Source organism: Equus przewalskii, chromosome 29, assembly GCF_037783145.1.
Source record: "Equus przewalskii isolate Varuska chromosome 29, EquPr2, whole genome shotgun sequence".
Taxonomy (NCBI): Eukaryota; Metazoa; Chordata; class Mammalia; order Perissodactyla; family Equidae; genus Equus; species Equus przewalskii.
The window spans coordinates 381,488-399,279 of NC_091859.1; positions in this window are offsets into that span (position 1 = coordinate 381,488).

The following is a 17,792-nucleotide window of genomic DNA, read 5'->3' on the forward strand; positions in this document are numbered from 1 at the left end:
CATTGGCGGCACTGCATCCACTGCATGAGCACTGCATCCACATCCAAGGACAATGCAGGGGGCATTGCACCCACGGTAGGGACACTGCATCCAGCTAACTGGCACTGAAGGTGTACTGCAATCAATGCTGGCTCACTGCATCCACCTCGTGGCACTGCATCCTCCGTCACAATATACGGCAACCAACTTTTGGTAGTCTGCATACACTGCCTGGGCACTGCATCCACATGCATGGACCCAGAACAGGGCACTGCAACCAGTGCAGGGACACAGTAGCCAGCTGAAGTGGCACTGCAAGTCCACTGCAGTGACTGCAGGATCACCGCATCCTCCTTCGTAAACACTGAATCCTCCATTACAACATAAGGCATCCACCTTGTGGGACACTGCATCCACTGCATGAGCACTGCATCCACATTCAGGTAAACTGCAGGGGGCACTGCAACCACTGAAGGATCACTGCATCCACCCTCATGGGCACTGCATCATTTGTCACAACATGCTGCATGCACCTTGTGGGACACTGCATCCAATGCCTGGGCACTGCATCCACGTCCTCGGACAATGCAGTGGGCACTGCAAGCACTGCAGGGACACTGCATACGGCTGAAGACGCACTGCAGGTGCACTGCATTCAATACAGGCTCACTGCATCCACATTCGTGGGCACTGCATCTTCCATCACAACATAAGACATCCCCCTTGTGGGAGACTGCAACAAATGCATGGGCACTGCATCCACATTCAGGGTACTGTAGGGGCACTGCAACCACTGCAGCATCACTGCATCCACCTTCAAAGGCTCTGCATCGTCCATCACAACATACTGCATCCACCTTGTGGGACACTGCATCCACTGCATGACTACTGCATCTACATTCCCAGACAATGCAGGCTCTTCAAACACTGCAGGGACACTGCATCTACCTACATGAGATCTGCGTATACCGTCATAACATACTGCATCCACCATGTGGGACACTGCACCCACTGCCTTTGCACTGCATCCACATTCCTGGACAATGCAGGGGGCACTGCAACCACTGCAGGATCACTTAATCCACCTTCATGGGCACTGAATCCTCCGTCACAACATACTGCATGCACATTGTGGGACACTGCATACACTTCATGGGGACTGCACCCACGTTCCGGGACACAGAAAGCGGCACTGCAACCACTGCACAACACCGCTTCCAGCTGATTAGTAAATGCAGGCGCAATGCAATCACTGCAGGATCACTGCATCCACATCATGTTCACAGCATCCACATTCAGGAACACAGCAGAGTGCCCTGCAACCACTGCAGGGACACTGCATCCAGATGAAGTGGCACAGCAGGTACACTGCAATGACTGCAGTATCACTGCATCGTCCTTCATGGGCACTGAATCCTGCTTCACAACATACTGCATACACCTTGAGTAACACTGCACGGGCACAACTTCCAAATTCATGGACGTGGCAGGGGATTCTGCAACCACTGCAGCTACACTGCATCCAGCTGAAGTGGCAGTGCATGCACACTGCAAACATAGAAGATTCACTGCATTGGCACTGCTTCAATATTCCAGGACAATGCCACTGTCACTGCAAGCACTGCAGGGACACTGCATCCACCTTCATGGGGACTGCATCTTCCATCACAACATACTGCACGCACCTTGTGGGGCACTGCATCCAATGCCTGGGCTCTCCATCCACGTTCTCAGACGATGGTGGGGACACTGCAACCACTGCAGGGACACTGAATCCCCCTAAATGGACAGTGCATCCTCCGTCACAACATTCTGCATAAACCTTTAGGTACACTGCATACACTGCATGGGCACTGCATTCACCTTCAGGGACACAGAAGGTGGCACTGCAACCCCTGCAGGGACACTGCTTCCAGCTGATGTGGAAATGCAGGTGCACTTCAATCACTGCAGGATCACTGCATCCACTGCATGTTCACAGCATCCACATTCAGGCACACAGCAGGGTGCACTGCAAACACTGCCGGATCACTGCATCCACCTTCATGGGGACTGCATCCTCCATCACAACACATTGCATGAACATTGTGGGACACTGTATACAATGAGTGGGCACTGCATCCATGTTCTCGGACAATGCAGCATGCACTGCAACCACTGCAGGGACACTGCATACAGCTGAAGTCATACTGCAGGTGCACTGCATTCAGCACAAGCTCACTGCATCCACCTTTGTGGGCACTGCATCTTCCATCACAACATACGACATCCACCTTGTGGGACAATGCAACTACTGCATGGGCACGACATCCACATTCAGGGAACTGTAGGGGGCAGTGCAACCACTGCAACATCACTGCATCCACCTTCATGGGCCCTTCATCCTCCATCACAACATACTGCATCCACCTTTTGGGACACTGCATCTACTGCATGACTACTGCATCCACATTCCCGGACAATGCGGGGAGCACTGCAAGCACTGCAGAGACACTGCATCCACCTTCATGAGAACTGCATCATCCGTCATAACATACTCCCTCCACCTTGTGGGACACTGCATCCACTGTCTGGGCACTGCATCCACATTCCTGGACAATGCAAGCAGCACTGCAACCACTGCAGCAACACTGCATCCAGCTGAAGTGGCACTGCAGGTGCACTGCCATCACTGCAGGATCACAGCATTCACATTCATCGGCACTACATACTACAACACACCACAATGCCTCCAATTTTTTGACATTGCATCCACTGCATGAGCACTGCATCCACATTACAGGAAATTCTTGATCATTGCAACCCCTGCAGGGATAATGCAGCCAGCTGGATTGGCATTTATGGCGTATTGCAATGACTTCCAGCTCACTGCATCAACTCGTGGGCTCTGCGTCCTCTGTAACAACATACAGCAACCAAATTTTGGTACTCTGCATCCACTGCATGGGCACCTCATCCACATTCATGGACACAGAACGGGGCACTGCAACCACTGCACGGACACTGCAGCCAGCTGAAATGGCATTGCAGGTGAACTGCAATGACTACAGGATCACTGCATCCTTCTTCATGATCACTGGATCCTCCATCGCAAGAAAAGGCATTCACCTTGAGGGACACTGCATCCACTGCATGAGGACTGCATCCACATACAGGTAAACTGCAGGGGCACTGTAACCATTGCAGGGAGACTGCATCCCATTGAAGTGGCAGAGAAGGCATATTGCAATGATTGCTGGCTCACTGTATTCAATTAGTGGGAACAGCATCCTCCGTCACAACATATTGAATAAAGCTTTTAGGTACACTGCATCCACTGCATGGGCTCTACATTCACCTTCAGGATCATAGAAGGCGGCACTGGAACCCTTGCAGGGACATTGAGTCCAGCTGATGTGGAAATGCAGGCGTACTGCAATCACTGCAGGATCACTGCATCCACCTACCTGGGCACTGCATGCTCTGTCACAACATACTTCATGCACCTTGTGGTACACTGCATCCACTGCCAGGGCCTTTGCACTGCATCCACATTCCTGGACACTGCAACCAGTGGAGTAATCCAGCTGAAGTGGCAGAGCAGGCACACTGACATCACTGCAGGATCACTGCATTCACCTTCATCAGCACTGTGTACTGCAATACACCACAATGCCTCCACATTGTGGTACACTGCATCCACTGCATGAGCATTGCATCCACATTCCAGACAATGCAGGGGACATTGCAACCACTGCAGGGACAATGCATCCAGCTGAAGTGGCAATGAAGGCATACTGCAATCACTGCGAGCTCACTGCATACTCCTTCATGATCACTGGATCCTCCATCACAACATAAGCCATCCACTTTGAGGGAAACAGCATCCACTGCATGAGCACTGCATCCACATTCACTTAAACTACAGGGGGCACTGCCACCACTGCAGGATCACTGCATCCAGCTGAAGTGGCACTGCAGGTGCACTGCAATGACTGCAGGATCACTTCATCGTCCTTCCTGGGCACTGAATCATACTTCACAACATACTGCACCCCCTTGGTTCACACTGAAGACACTGAATTGGCACTGTATGCACATTCAGAGACAGGTCAAGGGGCTCTGCAACCACTGTAGCTGACCTGCATGCCACTGAAGTGACACTGAAGGTGCACTGCACTCATTGAAGTTTGACTGCATACACTGCATTGGCACTGCATCAATATTCCAGGACAATGCCATTGAAAGTGCAAGCATTGCATGGACACTGCATAGACATTCATGGGGACTGCATCCTTTGTCACTACATTCTACATGCACCTTGTGGGACACAGCATCCAATGCCTGGGCACTGCATACACGTTCAGGGAACTGTAGGGGGCACTGCAACCACTGCAGCATCACTGCATCCACCTTCTTTGGTCCTGCATCCTCCATCACAACATACTGCATCCACCTTGTGGGACACTGCATCCCCTGCATGACTACTTCATCCACATTCCCGGACAATGTGGGGAGCACTGCAAGGACTGCAGGGACACTGCAACCACCTTAATGAAAACTGCATCATCCGTCATAACATACTGCAACCACCTTGTGGGACACTGCATCCACTGCCTGGGCAGTGCATCCACATTCCCAGACAATGCAGGGGGCACTGCAACCACTGCAGCAACACTTCATCCAGCTGAAGTGGCACTGCAGGTGCAATGCAATCACTGCAGGCTCACTGCATCCACCTTCGTAGGCACTGCATCCTCCATCACAACATACCACATACACCTTGTGGGACACTGCATGCACTGCATGGGCACTGCATCCACATTATGGTAAACTGTAGGGGACACTGCAACCACTGCTGGGTCACCGCATCCACCTTCATGGGCACTGCATCCTCCGACAAAACATACTGCATCTGGCTTCTAAGACACTGCATCCATTGAATGACCGCTGCATCCACACTCCTGGATAATGTCCAGGGCACTGCAACCACAGCAGGGACACTGCATCCACCTTCATGGGCACTGCAGCCTCTGTCACAACAAACCGCATCCACCTTGTGATATACTGCATCCACTGCATGACCCCTGCATCCACACTCCTGGACAATGCTGGTGGCACTGCAATCACAGTAGGGACAAGCATCCACCTTCTTGGGCACTGCATCCTCCATGACAACATACTGCATAAATCATTAGGTACACTGCATCGACCACATGGGCACTGCATGCACCTTCAGGGACACAGAAGGCAGTACTGCAACCCCTGCAGGGACACTGCATCAAGATGATGTGGAAATGCAGGGACACGGCAATCACTGCAGGATCACTGCATCCACTGCAACTTCACAACATCCACATTCAGTGACACAGCAGGGAGCACTGCAACCACTGCCAGATCACTGCATCCACCTTCATGGGCACTGCATCCTCCATCACAACATACTGCATGCACCTTGTGGGTGACTGCATCCAACGCCTGGCCTTTGCATCCACGTTCTCAGACAATGCAGTGAGCACTGCAACCACTGCAGGGACACTGCATGGAGCTGAAGTCACACCCCAGGTGCACTGCATTCAGCACAGGGGCACTACAACCACCTTCATGGGCACAGCATCTTCCATAACAACATATGACACCCACCTTGTGGGACACTGCAACTACTGCATGGGCACGGCATCCACATTCAGGGAACTGTAGATGGCACTGCAACCACTGCAGCATCACTGCATCCAACGTCATGGGCCCTGCATCTTCCAACACAACATACTGAGTCCACCTTGTGGGGCACTGCATCCACTGCATGACTACTGCATCCACATTCCCGGACAATGTGGGGGGCACTGCAAGCACTGCTGGGACACTGCATCCATCTTCATGAGAACTGCATCATCCGTCATAACGTACAGCATCCACCTTGTGGGACACTGCATCCACTGTGTGGGCACTGCATCCACATTCCTCGATAATGCAGGCCTCACTGCAACAACTGCAGCAACACTGAATCCAACTGAAGTCACACTGCAGACACACTGTCCTCACTGCAGGATGACTACATTCACTTTCATCGGCACTGCATACTACAACACACCACTATGCCTCCCCATTGTGGGAAACGGCATCCACTGCATGAGCACTGCATCCACATACCAGGACAATGCTGGGGGCAAGGCAACTAGTGCAGGGACACTGCATCCAGCTGAAGTGGCACTGAAGGCGTACTGCAATGACTGTCGGCTCACTGCATCCAACTCGTGGGCACTGCATCCTCTGACAGCATACGGCAACCAACTTTTCGTACGCTGCATCCTCTGCATGGGCACTGCATCCACATTCAGGGACACAGAACGGGGCACTGCAACTACTGCAGGGACACTGCAGAGAGCTGAAGTGGCACAGCAGGTGCACTGCAATGACTGCAGCATCACTGCATCCTCCTTCATGATCACTGAGTCCTCCAACACATCTTAAGGCATCCACATTGAGGGACACTGCATCCACGGGATGAGCACTGCATCCACATTCAGATAAACTGCAGGGGCACAGCAACCACTGCAGGATCACAGCATCTACCTTCATGGGCACTGCATCCACTGCATGGGCACTGCATTCACCTTCAGGGACACAGATGGCGGCACTGCAACTCCTGCAGGGACACTGCTCCCAGCTGTTGTGGAAATATAGGGGCACAGCAATCACTGCAGGATCACTGCATCTACTGCATGTTCACAACAACCACATTCAGGGACACAGCAGGGTGCACTGCAACCACTGGCGCATCACTGCATCCTTCTTCATGGGCACTGCATCCTCAATCACAACATACTGCATAAACCTTTCGATACACTGCATCCACTGCATGGGCACGACATTCACATGAGGGACACAGAAGGCGGCACTGCAACCCCTGCAGGGATACGGCTCAAAGCTGATGTGGAAATTCAGGGTAACTGCAATCACTGCTGGATCTCTGCATCCACTGCATGTTCACAGCATCCACATTCAGGGACACAGCAGGGTACACTGCAACCACTGCCGGGTCACTGAATCCACCTTCATGGGCACTGCATCCTCCGTGACAACATACTGCATGCACCTTCTGGGACACGGCATCCAATGACTGGGCACTGCATCCAAATTCTCGGACAATTCATTGTGCACTGGAAACACTGCAGGGACACTGCATACAGCTAAACCCACACAGCAGGCACACTGCATTCGGCACAGGCTCTCTTCATCTACCTGCCTGGGCACTGCATCTTCCATCACAACATACGACATCCACCTTGTGGGACACTGCAACTAAGGCATGGGCACTATTCCACATTCAGGAAACTGTAGGGGGCACTGGAACCACTTCAGCATCACTGCATATACCTTCATGGGCCCTGCATCCTCCATCACCGCATACTGCATCCACTTTGTGGGACACTGCATCCACTGCATGACTACGGCATCCACATCCACGGACAAAGCGGGGGGCACTGCCAGCATGGCAGGGACACTGCATCCACATTCAGGGAACGGTAGGGGGCACAGAAACCAGGGCAGCATCACTGCATCCACCTTCATGGGCCATGCATCCTCCATCACAGCATACTGCATCCACCTTGTGGGACAATGTGTCCACTGCATGACTACTGCATACAGATTCATGGACAATGCGGGGGGCACAACAAGCACTGCAGGGCCACTGCATCCATCTTCATGAGAACTGTATCATCCGTCATAACAAACTGCATCCACCTTGGGGGACACTGCATCCACTACCTGGGCACTGCATCCACATTCCTGGACAATGCAGGTGGCACTGCAACCACTGCACGAACACTGCACACTGAGGAAGTGGCACTAAAGGTGCACTGCAATGCCTGCAGGATCACTGCATCGTCCTTCATGGGCACTGAATCCTACTTCACAACATACTGCATCCACCTTGGTTCACTCTGCAGACACTGCATGGGCAGTGCATCCACATTCAGAGACATGTCAAGGGGCTCTGCAACCACTGCAGCTTCACTGCATGCAGCTGAAGTGGCAATGCTGGTGCACTGCAATAATTGAAGTTTCACTGCATACACTGCATTGGCACTGCATCAATAGTCCATGAAAATGCCGCTGGCACGGCAAGCACTGCATGGACACTGCATCCACCTTCATGGGGATTGCATCCTTTGTCACAACATACCGCATCCAGCTTGTGGGACACTGCATGAACTGCATGGGCACTGCATCCACATTCAGGGAAACTGTAGCGGGCACTGCAACCACACAGGTTGACCTCATCCACATTCATGGGCACTGCATACTCCGTCACAACATACCTCATGCACATTGTGGGACACTGCATCCAATGCATGACCCTTGCATCCAACTTCCAGGACAATGCTGGGGGCACTGCAACCACCACAGGGACACAGCATCCACCTTCATCGTCACTGCATCCCCGTCACAACATACTGAATAAACATTTAGGTACACTGCATCCACTGCATGGGCACTGCATTCACCTTCAGGGACACAGAAAGCGGCTCTGCAACCACTTCAGCAAAACTGTTTCCAGCTGATGTGGAAATACAGGCACACTGCAATCACTGAAGGATCACTGCATCCACTGCATGTTCACAGCATCCACATTCAGGGACACAGCAGGGTGCACTGCAACCACTGTCGGATCACTGCATCCACCTTCATGGGCACTGTATCCTCTGACACAACATAGGGCAACCAACTTTTGGTACTCCGTATCCACTGCATGTGCACTGCATTCACCTTCAGGAACACAGAAGGTGCCACTGCAACCCTTCCAGTGACACTGCTTCCAGCTGATGTGGAAATGCAGGCACACTGCAATCAATGCAGGATCACTGCATCCACTGCATGTTCACAGCATCTACATTCAGGGACACATCAGGGTGCACTGCAACCACTTCTGGATCACTGCACTGACATTCAAGGGCAGTGCATCCTCCGTTACAACATACTGCATGCACATAGTGGGACACTGCATCCACTGCATGGGCACAGCATCCACATTAAGGGAAACTGTAGGGGGCACTGCAACCACACAGGTCCACCGCATCCACCTTCATGGGCACTGCATCCTCCGTCACAACATACTGCATAAACCTTTAGGTACACTGCATTCACTGGATTGGCACTGCATTCACATTCAGGGATACTGAAGGCGTCACTACAACCCCTGAATTGACACTGCTTCCAGGTGATGTTGAAATGCAGGCTCACTGCAATCACTGCATCCACTGCATGTTCACAGCATCCACATAAAGGGACACAGCAGGCTGCACTGCAACCACTGCTGGATCACTGCATCAACCGTAATGGGCACTGCATCGTCCATCACAACATACTGCATGCACCTTGTGGGACACTGCATGCAAAGCCTCGGCACTGCATCCACATTCAGGGACAATGCAGGGGGCACTGCAACCACTTCAGGGACACTGCATCCTGATGAAGTGGCACGGCAGGTGCACTGCAATGACTGCAAGGTCACTGCATCATCCTTCAAGGGCACTGAATCCTACTTCACAACATACTGCATCCACCTTGGTTCACACTGCTGAACTGCATGGGCACTGAATCCACATTCAGAAACATGGCAAGGGGCTCTGCAACCACTGCAGCTACAGAGCATCCAGGTGAAATGGCTCTGCAGGTGACTGCAATCACTGAAGTTGCACTTCATACAGTGTATTGGCACTGCATCAATATTCCAGGACAATGCCATTGGCACTGCAAGCACTGCAGGGACACTGTATCGACCTTCATGTGGAGTGCATCCTCGTTCACAAGATACTGCATGTACCTTGTGGGACACTGCATCCAATGCCTGGGCACTGCATCCAGGTTCTTGGACAATGCAGTCAGCATTGAAACCACTGCAGGGACACTGCATACAGCTGAAGTCGCACTGCAGGTGCACTGCATTCTGCACAAGCTCACTGCATCCACCTTCGTGGGCACTGCATCTTCCATCACAACATACAATATCCACCTTGTGTGACACTGCAACTACTGCATGGGCACTGCATCCACATTCATTGAACTGGAGGGGTCACTGCAGCCACTGCTGCATCACTGCAGCCACCTTCATGGGCCCTGCATTGTCCATCTCAACATAATGCATTCACCTTGTGGGACACTGCATCCACTGCATGACTACTGCATCCAAATTCCCGGACAATGTGGGGGCCACTGCAAGCACTGCAGGGACACTGCATCCGCCTTCATGAGAACTGCATCATCCGTCATAACATACTACATCCACCTTGTGGGACACTGCATCCACTGCTGGGCACTGCATCCACATTCCCGGACAATGCAGGGGGCAATGCAACCACTGCAGAAACACTGCATCCAGCTGAAGTGGCACTGCAGGTGCACTGCCATCACTGCAGGATCACTGCATTCACCTTCATCGTCACTGCATACTACAACACACCACAGTGCCTCAACATTGTGGCACACTGCATCCACTGCATGAGCACTGCATCCACATTCCATGACAATGCCGGGGGCATTGCACCCAATGCAGGTACACTGCATCCAGCTGAAGTGGCACTGAAGGCATACTGCAATCACTGCCAGCTCACTGCATGCAAATCCAGGGCTCCGCATACTGTGTCACAACATACGGCAACCAACTTTTGGTACTCTGCATCCACAGCATGGGCACTGCATCCACACACATGGACACAGGACGGGGAACTGCAACCACTGCAGGGACACTGCAAACAGCTGAAGTGGCACTGCAAGTGCAGTGCAATGACAGCAGGATCACTGCATCCTCCTTCATGATCACTGAATCCTGCATCACAACATAAGGCATCCAACTTGAGGGACACTGCCTCCACTGCATGAGCACTGCATCCACCTTCAGGTAAACTGCAGGGGCACTGCAACCACTGCAGGATCACTGCATCCACCTTCATGGGCACTGCATCTTCCTTCACAACATACTGCATGCACATTGTGGGACACTTTATCCACTGCAGGGGGACTGCATCCATGTTCAGGGACACTACAGTTTGCTCTGCAACCACTGCAGGGACACTGCATACAGCTGAAGTCGCACTGCAGCTGCAGTGCATTCAACACAGTCTCACTGCATCCACCTCCGTGGGCTCTGCAACTTCCATAACAACATACGACATCCACCTTGTGGGACACTGCAACTACCACATGGGCACTGCATCCACATTCAGGGAACTGTCGGTGGCACTGCAACCACAGCAGCATCACTTCATCCAACTTCATGGGTCCTGCATCCTCCATCACAACATACTGCATCCACCTTGTGGGACCCTGCATCTACTGCATGACTACTACATCCACTTACCTGGACAATGAAGGGGTCACTGCAAGCACTGCAGGGACACTGCATCCACCTTCATGTGACCTGCATCCTCCATCAAAACATACTGCATCCACATTGTGGCACACTGCATCTACCGCATGTATACTGCATCAACATTCAGGTAAACTGCATTGGGCACTGTAACCACTGCAGGAATACTGCATCCACCTTCATGAGCACTGCATCCTCCATCACTACATACTGCATGCACATTGTAGGACACTGCATCCACTGCATGGGCACTGCATCCACGTTCGGGAACACTGCAGTTGCCTCTGCAAGCACTGCAGCAACACTGCATCCATCTGTAGTGGCACTGCAGGTGCACTGCAATCATTGCAGGCTCACTGCATCCACCCCCGTGGGCACTGCATCCTCTGTCAAAACATGTCCCATCCACCTTGTGGGACACTGCAAGCACTGCATGGGCACTGCATCCACATTCAGAGAAACTGTAGGGGGCACTGCAACCAATGGTGGTTCACTGAATCCACTTTCATGGTAACTGCATCCTCCGACAAAACATACTGCATCCGCCTTGTGAGACTGCATCCACTGCATGCCCCCTGCAGCCACATTCTATCACAAAGCCGGGGGCACTGAAACCACTGCAGGGACACTCCATCCAGCCTTCATGGGCACTTCATGCTCCATCACAACATACTGCATAAACCTTTAGGTACACTGCATCCACAGCAAGGGCACTGCATTTACCTTCAGGGACACAGAAGGCGGCAATGCAACCCCTGCAGGGACACTGCTAACAGCTGAAGTGGAAATAAAGGCACACTGCAATCACTGCAGAATCACTGCATCCACTGCATGTTCAGAGCATGCTCATTCAGGGACACAGCAGGGTGCACTGCAACCACTGCAGGGACACTGCATCCAGAAGAAGTGGCACAGAAGGCATACTGCAATGACTGCAGGACCACTGCATTCAACTCCTGGGAACTGCATCGTCCATCACAACATACGGAGACCAATGTTTGGTACTCTGCATCCACTGCATGGGCACTGCATCCACATTCAGGGACACAGAAGGGGGCACTGCAAGCACTGCTGGATCACTGCCTCCACCTTCATTTACACGGCATCCTCCATCAGAACATACGGCATGCAGGTTTTGGGACACTGCATCCAATGCCTGGGCACAGCATCCACGTTCTCGGACAATTCAATGGGCACTGTAACCACTGCAGGGACAATGCATACAGCTGAATTCGCCCTGCAGATGCACTGCATTCAGCACAGGCTCACTGCATCAACCTTCGTTGGCATTGCATCTTCCATCACAACATATGAAATCCACCTTGTGCGACACTGCAACTACTGCATGGGCACTGCATCCACATTCAGGGAGCTGTACGGGGCACTGCTACGACTGCAGGTTCACCAAATCCACCTCCATGGGCACTGCATCCTCCAACAAAACATACTGCATCCGCATTGTGAGACACTGCATCCACTGCATGACCACTGCATCCACATTCCAGGAGAATTCCGGGGGAACTGCAATGACTGCAGCGACAGTGCATCCACTTTAATGGGCACTGCATCCTCCGTAACAATATACTGCATACACCTTTAGGTACACTGCATACACTGCATGGGCACTGCATTCACCTTCAGGGACACAGAAGGTGGCACTGCAACCCCTTCAGGGACCCTTCATCCAGCTGATGTGGAAATGCAGGCGCACTGCAATCATTGCAGGATCACTGAATCCACGGCATGTTACGAGCATGCACATTCAGTTACACAGCAGGGTGCACTGCAACCATTGCCGGATCACTGCATCCACCCTCATGTGTAATGCATCCTCAATCACAACCTACTGCATGCACCTTGTGGGAATCTGCATCCAATGCCTAGGCACTGCATCCACATTCCCGGACAATGCAGGGGGCAATGCAACAACTGCAGCAACACTGCCTCCAGCTGAAGTGGCACTGCAGGCGCAGTGCCATAACTGCAGGATCACTGCATTCAACTTCATCAGCTCTGCATACTAGAACACACCACAATGCCTCCACATTGTGGGACAATAAATCAACTGCATGAGCACTGCGTCCACATTCCATGACAATACAAGAGGCATTGCAACCACAGCAGGGACACTGCATCCAGCTGAATTGGCACTGAAGGTGTACTGCAATCACTGCTGGCTGACTGCATCAAACACCAGGGCTCTGCATCCTCTGTGACAACATATGGCAACCACCTTTTGGTACTGTGCCTCCACTGCATGGGCACTGCATTCACCTTCACTGACACAGGAGGTGGCATGCAACCACTGCAGCAACACTGCGTCCGGCACATGAAGAAATGCAGGCGCACTGCAATCACTGCAGGATCACTGCATCCACTGCATGTTCACAGCATCCACATTCAGGGACACAGCAGGTTGCACTGCAACCACTTCTGGATCACTGCACCCACCTTCAAGGGCACTGCATCCTCTGTCACAACATACTGCATGCACCTTGTAGGACACTGCATCCACTGCATGGGCACTGCATCCACATTAAGGGAAACTTTAGCGGGCACTGCAACCACACAGTTTCACCGCATCCACCATCATTGGCACTGCATCGTCCATCACAACATACTGCATAAACTTTCAGGTACACTGCATTCACTGGAAGGGAACTGCATTCACATTCAGGGACACTGAAGGAGGCACTGCAACCCTGAATGGACACTGCTTCCACCTGATGTTGAAATGCAGGCGCACTGCCATCACTGCATCCACTGCATGTTCACAGCATCCACATCAAGGGACACAGCAGGGTGCACTGCAACCACTGCCAGATCGTTGCATCCACCTTCATGGGCCATGCATCCTCCATCACAATATACTTCAGGCAAACTTTGGGACACTGCATGGGGTCTGCATCCATGTTCAGGGACACTGCAGTTGGCTCTGCAACGACTGCAGCAACACTGAATCCAGCTGAAATGGCACTGCAAGCACACTGCAATCACTTCAAGCTCACTGCAACCACCTTAGTGGGCACTGCATCCTCCGCCACAGCATACTGCATCCACCTTGTGGTACACTGCATGCACTGCATGGGCACTGCATCCACATTAAGGGAAACTGCAGGTGGCACCGCAACCACTGTACGTTCACCGCAACCACCCTCATGGGCACTGCATCCTCCAACAAGACATACTGCATCCGCCTTGTGAGACACTTCATCCACTGAGTGACCCATGTATGCACATTCCAGCACAATGCCGGGGGCCCTGCAACCACTGCAGGGACACTGCCTTCACCTTCATGCGCACTGCCTCCTCCATCACAACATATTGCATAAACCTTTAGGGACACTGCCTCCACTGCATGGGCACTGAATTCACCTTCAGGGACACAGAAGGTGGGTCTGTAACCACTGTAGCAACACGGCTTACAGCTGATGAGGAAATGCAGGTGCACTGCAATCACTGCAGGATCACTGCATCCACTGCATGTTCACAGCATCCATATTTACGGACAAAGCAGGCTGCACTGCAACCACTGGAGGGACACTCCATCGAGATGATGTGGCACTGCAGGCACACTGCAATCACTGAAGATTCACTGCATCCACTGCATAGGCACTGCATCAACATTTCAGGACAATGCCAGGGACACTGCAACCACTGGAGGGACACTGCATCTCCCTTCATGGGCACTGAATCCTCCGTCACAACATACTGCCTAAACCTTTAGGTACACTGCATCCACTGCATGGGCAATGCATTCACCTTCAGGGACACAGAAGCTGGCACTACAACCCCTGTAGGGACATTGCTTCCAGCTGATGTGGAAATGCAGGTGCACTGCAATCACTGCAGGATCACTGAATCCACGGCATGTTACGAGCATGCACATTCAGTTACACAGCAGGGTGCACTGCAACCACTGCTGGATCACTGCATCCACCCTCATGGGCACTACATCCTCCGTCACAACATACTGCATGCACCTTGTGGGACACTGCATCCAATGCCTGGGCTCTGCATAACGTTCTCGGACACTGCTGTTGGCATTGCAATCACTGCAGGGACACTGCATACAGCTGAAGTCGCACTGCAGGCTCACTGCATTCAGCAAGTCTCACTGCAACCACATCTGTTGGCACTGCATGTTCCAACACAACATGTGACATCCACCTTGTGGGACACTGCTACTACAGCATGGGTACTGCATCCACATTCAGGAAATTACAGGGGGCACTGCAACTGGTGCAGGATCACTGCATCCACCCTCATAGGCATTACATCCTGCATCACAACATACTGCATGCACCTTGTTGGACACGGCATCCAATGCCTGGGCACTGCATCCGTATTCCCAGAACTGCAGGCAGCACTGCACCCACTGCAGAGACACTGTTTACAGTTGAAGTGGCACTGCAGGTGCACTGCAATCACTGCAGTCTCACTGCATTCACAGTCGTGGGCACCACATCTTCTGCCACAACATACTGCATCCACCTTGTGCGACACTGCATCCACTGCATCGGCACTGCATCCACAATCAGGTAACCTGATAGGGGCAATGCAACAACTGCAGGATCACCGCATACACCTTCAAGGGCACTGCATCCGCCATGACAACATACATCATCATTGCATGAGAACTGAATCCACATTCAGGGACACTGCATCACAATGAATTGTCACTGCATGTGAACTGCAATGGGTGCAGGATCACTGCATCCTGCTTCATGGGTACTGCATCCTACTTCACAACATACTGCATCCACCTTGGGTCACACTGCAGAGGCTGCATGGGCCCTGCATCCACATTCAGAGGCACTGTAGTAGGCTCTGCAACCACGGAAGCAACACTGCATTCAGCTGAAGTGGCACTGGAGGTGCACTGCAATCATAGAATGTTCAGTGCATCCACTGTTTTTTCACTGCATCCACATTCAGGGACACTGAAGTGTGCATGGAAACCACTGCAGGATCACTGCATCCACCTTCATGGGCACTGAATCCTCTGTCACAACATACTGCCTCCAACCTGTGTGACACTGCATGCACTGCCTGGGCACTGCATCCAAATTCCCGGACAATGTAGGCAGCACTGCAAGCACTGCAGGCACACTGTATGCGGCTGAAGTGGGATTGCAGGTGCACCACATCACTGAATGCTCACAGCATCCACTTCATGTTCACTGCATCCACATTCAGGGACACTACAGAGTGCACGGAAACCACTGCAGCATCACTGAATCCACCTTCATGGGCACTGCATCCTCTGTCACAACATACTACATCCAACTTGTGTGGCACTGCATCCACTGCCTTGGCACTGCATCCGTATTCCCGGACATTGCAGGCAACACTGCATCCACTGCAGGGAAACTGTATACAGTTGAAGTGGCACTGCAGGTGCCCGGCAATCACTGCAGTCTCACTGCATTCACAGTCGGGGGCACTGCATCTTCCATCACAACATACTGCATCCACCTTGTGTGACACTGCATCCAGCGCATCGGCACTGCATCCACATTCAGGGAACATGAAGGGTTCACTACACCCACTACAGGCACCCTGCCGCCAGCTGAAGTGGCACTGCAGGTGCACTGCAATCACTGCAGAATCACTGCATCCTCCTTCATGGGCAATGCATCATCCGTCTTAACATACTGCATCCACCTTGTGGGGAACTGAATCCATGGCAAGGGCATGGCATTCTCATTGAGGGACCCTGCAAGGGGCACAGCAACCACTGCAGTATCACTGCATCCAACTTCATGGCCACTGCTTTCTCTAACACAACATACTGCATCTACCTTCAGTGACATGGCAGCCATTGGATGGGCACTGCAGCCACGTTCAGGGACAGTGCAACAGGCACTGCAGCCACTGCAGGGACCCTGGATCCAGCTGAAGGGGCACTGCAGGCGCACTCCAATCAGTGCAGGATCATTGCATCTGCCTTCATGGGCACTGCATCCCCCATCACAACATACATCATCACTACATGAGCCCTGAATCCACATTGAGGGATACTGCATCCAGATGAATTGACACTGCAGGTGCACTGCAATGAATGCAGGATCACTGCATCCTCCTTCCTGAGTACTGCATCATACTTCACAACATACTGCATCCATCTTGGGTCACACTGCAGAGGCTGCATGGGCCCTGCATCCACATTCAGAGACACTGCAGTGGGCTCTGCAACCACTGAAGCAACACTGTATCCAGCTGAAGTGGCACTGCAGCATCACTGCAATCACTGAAGTTTCACTGCATCCAGTGCATTGGCACTGCATCAAAATTCCAGGCCATGCCGGGGGAACTTCAACCCCTGCAGGTGCACTGCATCCAACTTCATGGTCACTGAATCCTCCCAAAAAACATACTGCATCCTGCTTGTGAGACACTGCATCCTCTGCATGACCACAGCATCCACATTCCAGGACAAGCAGGGGCACTGCATCCAACT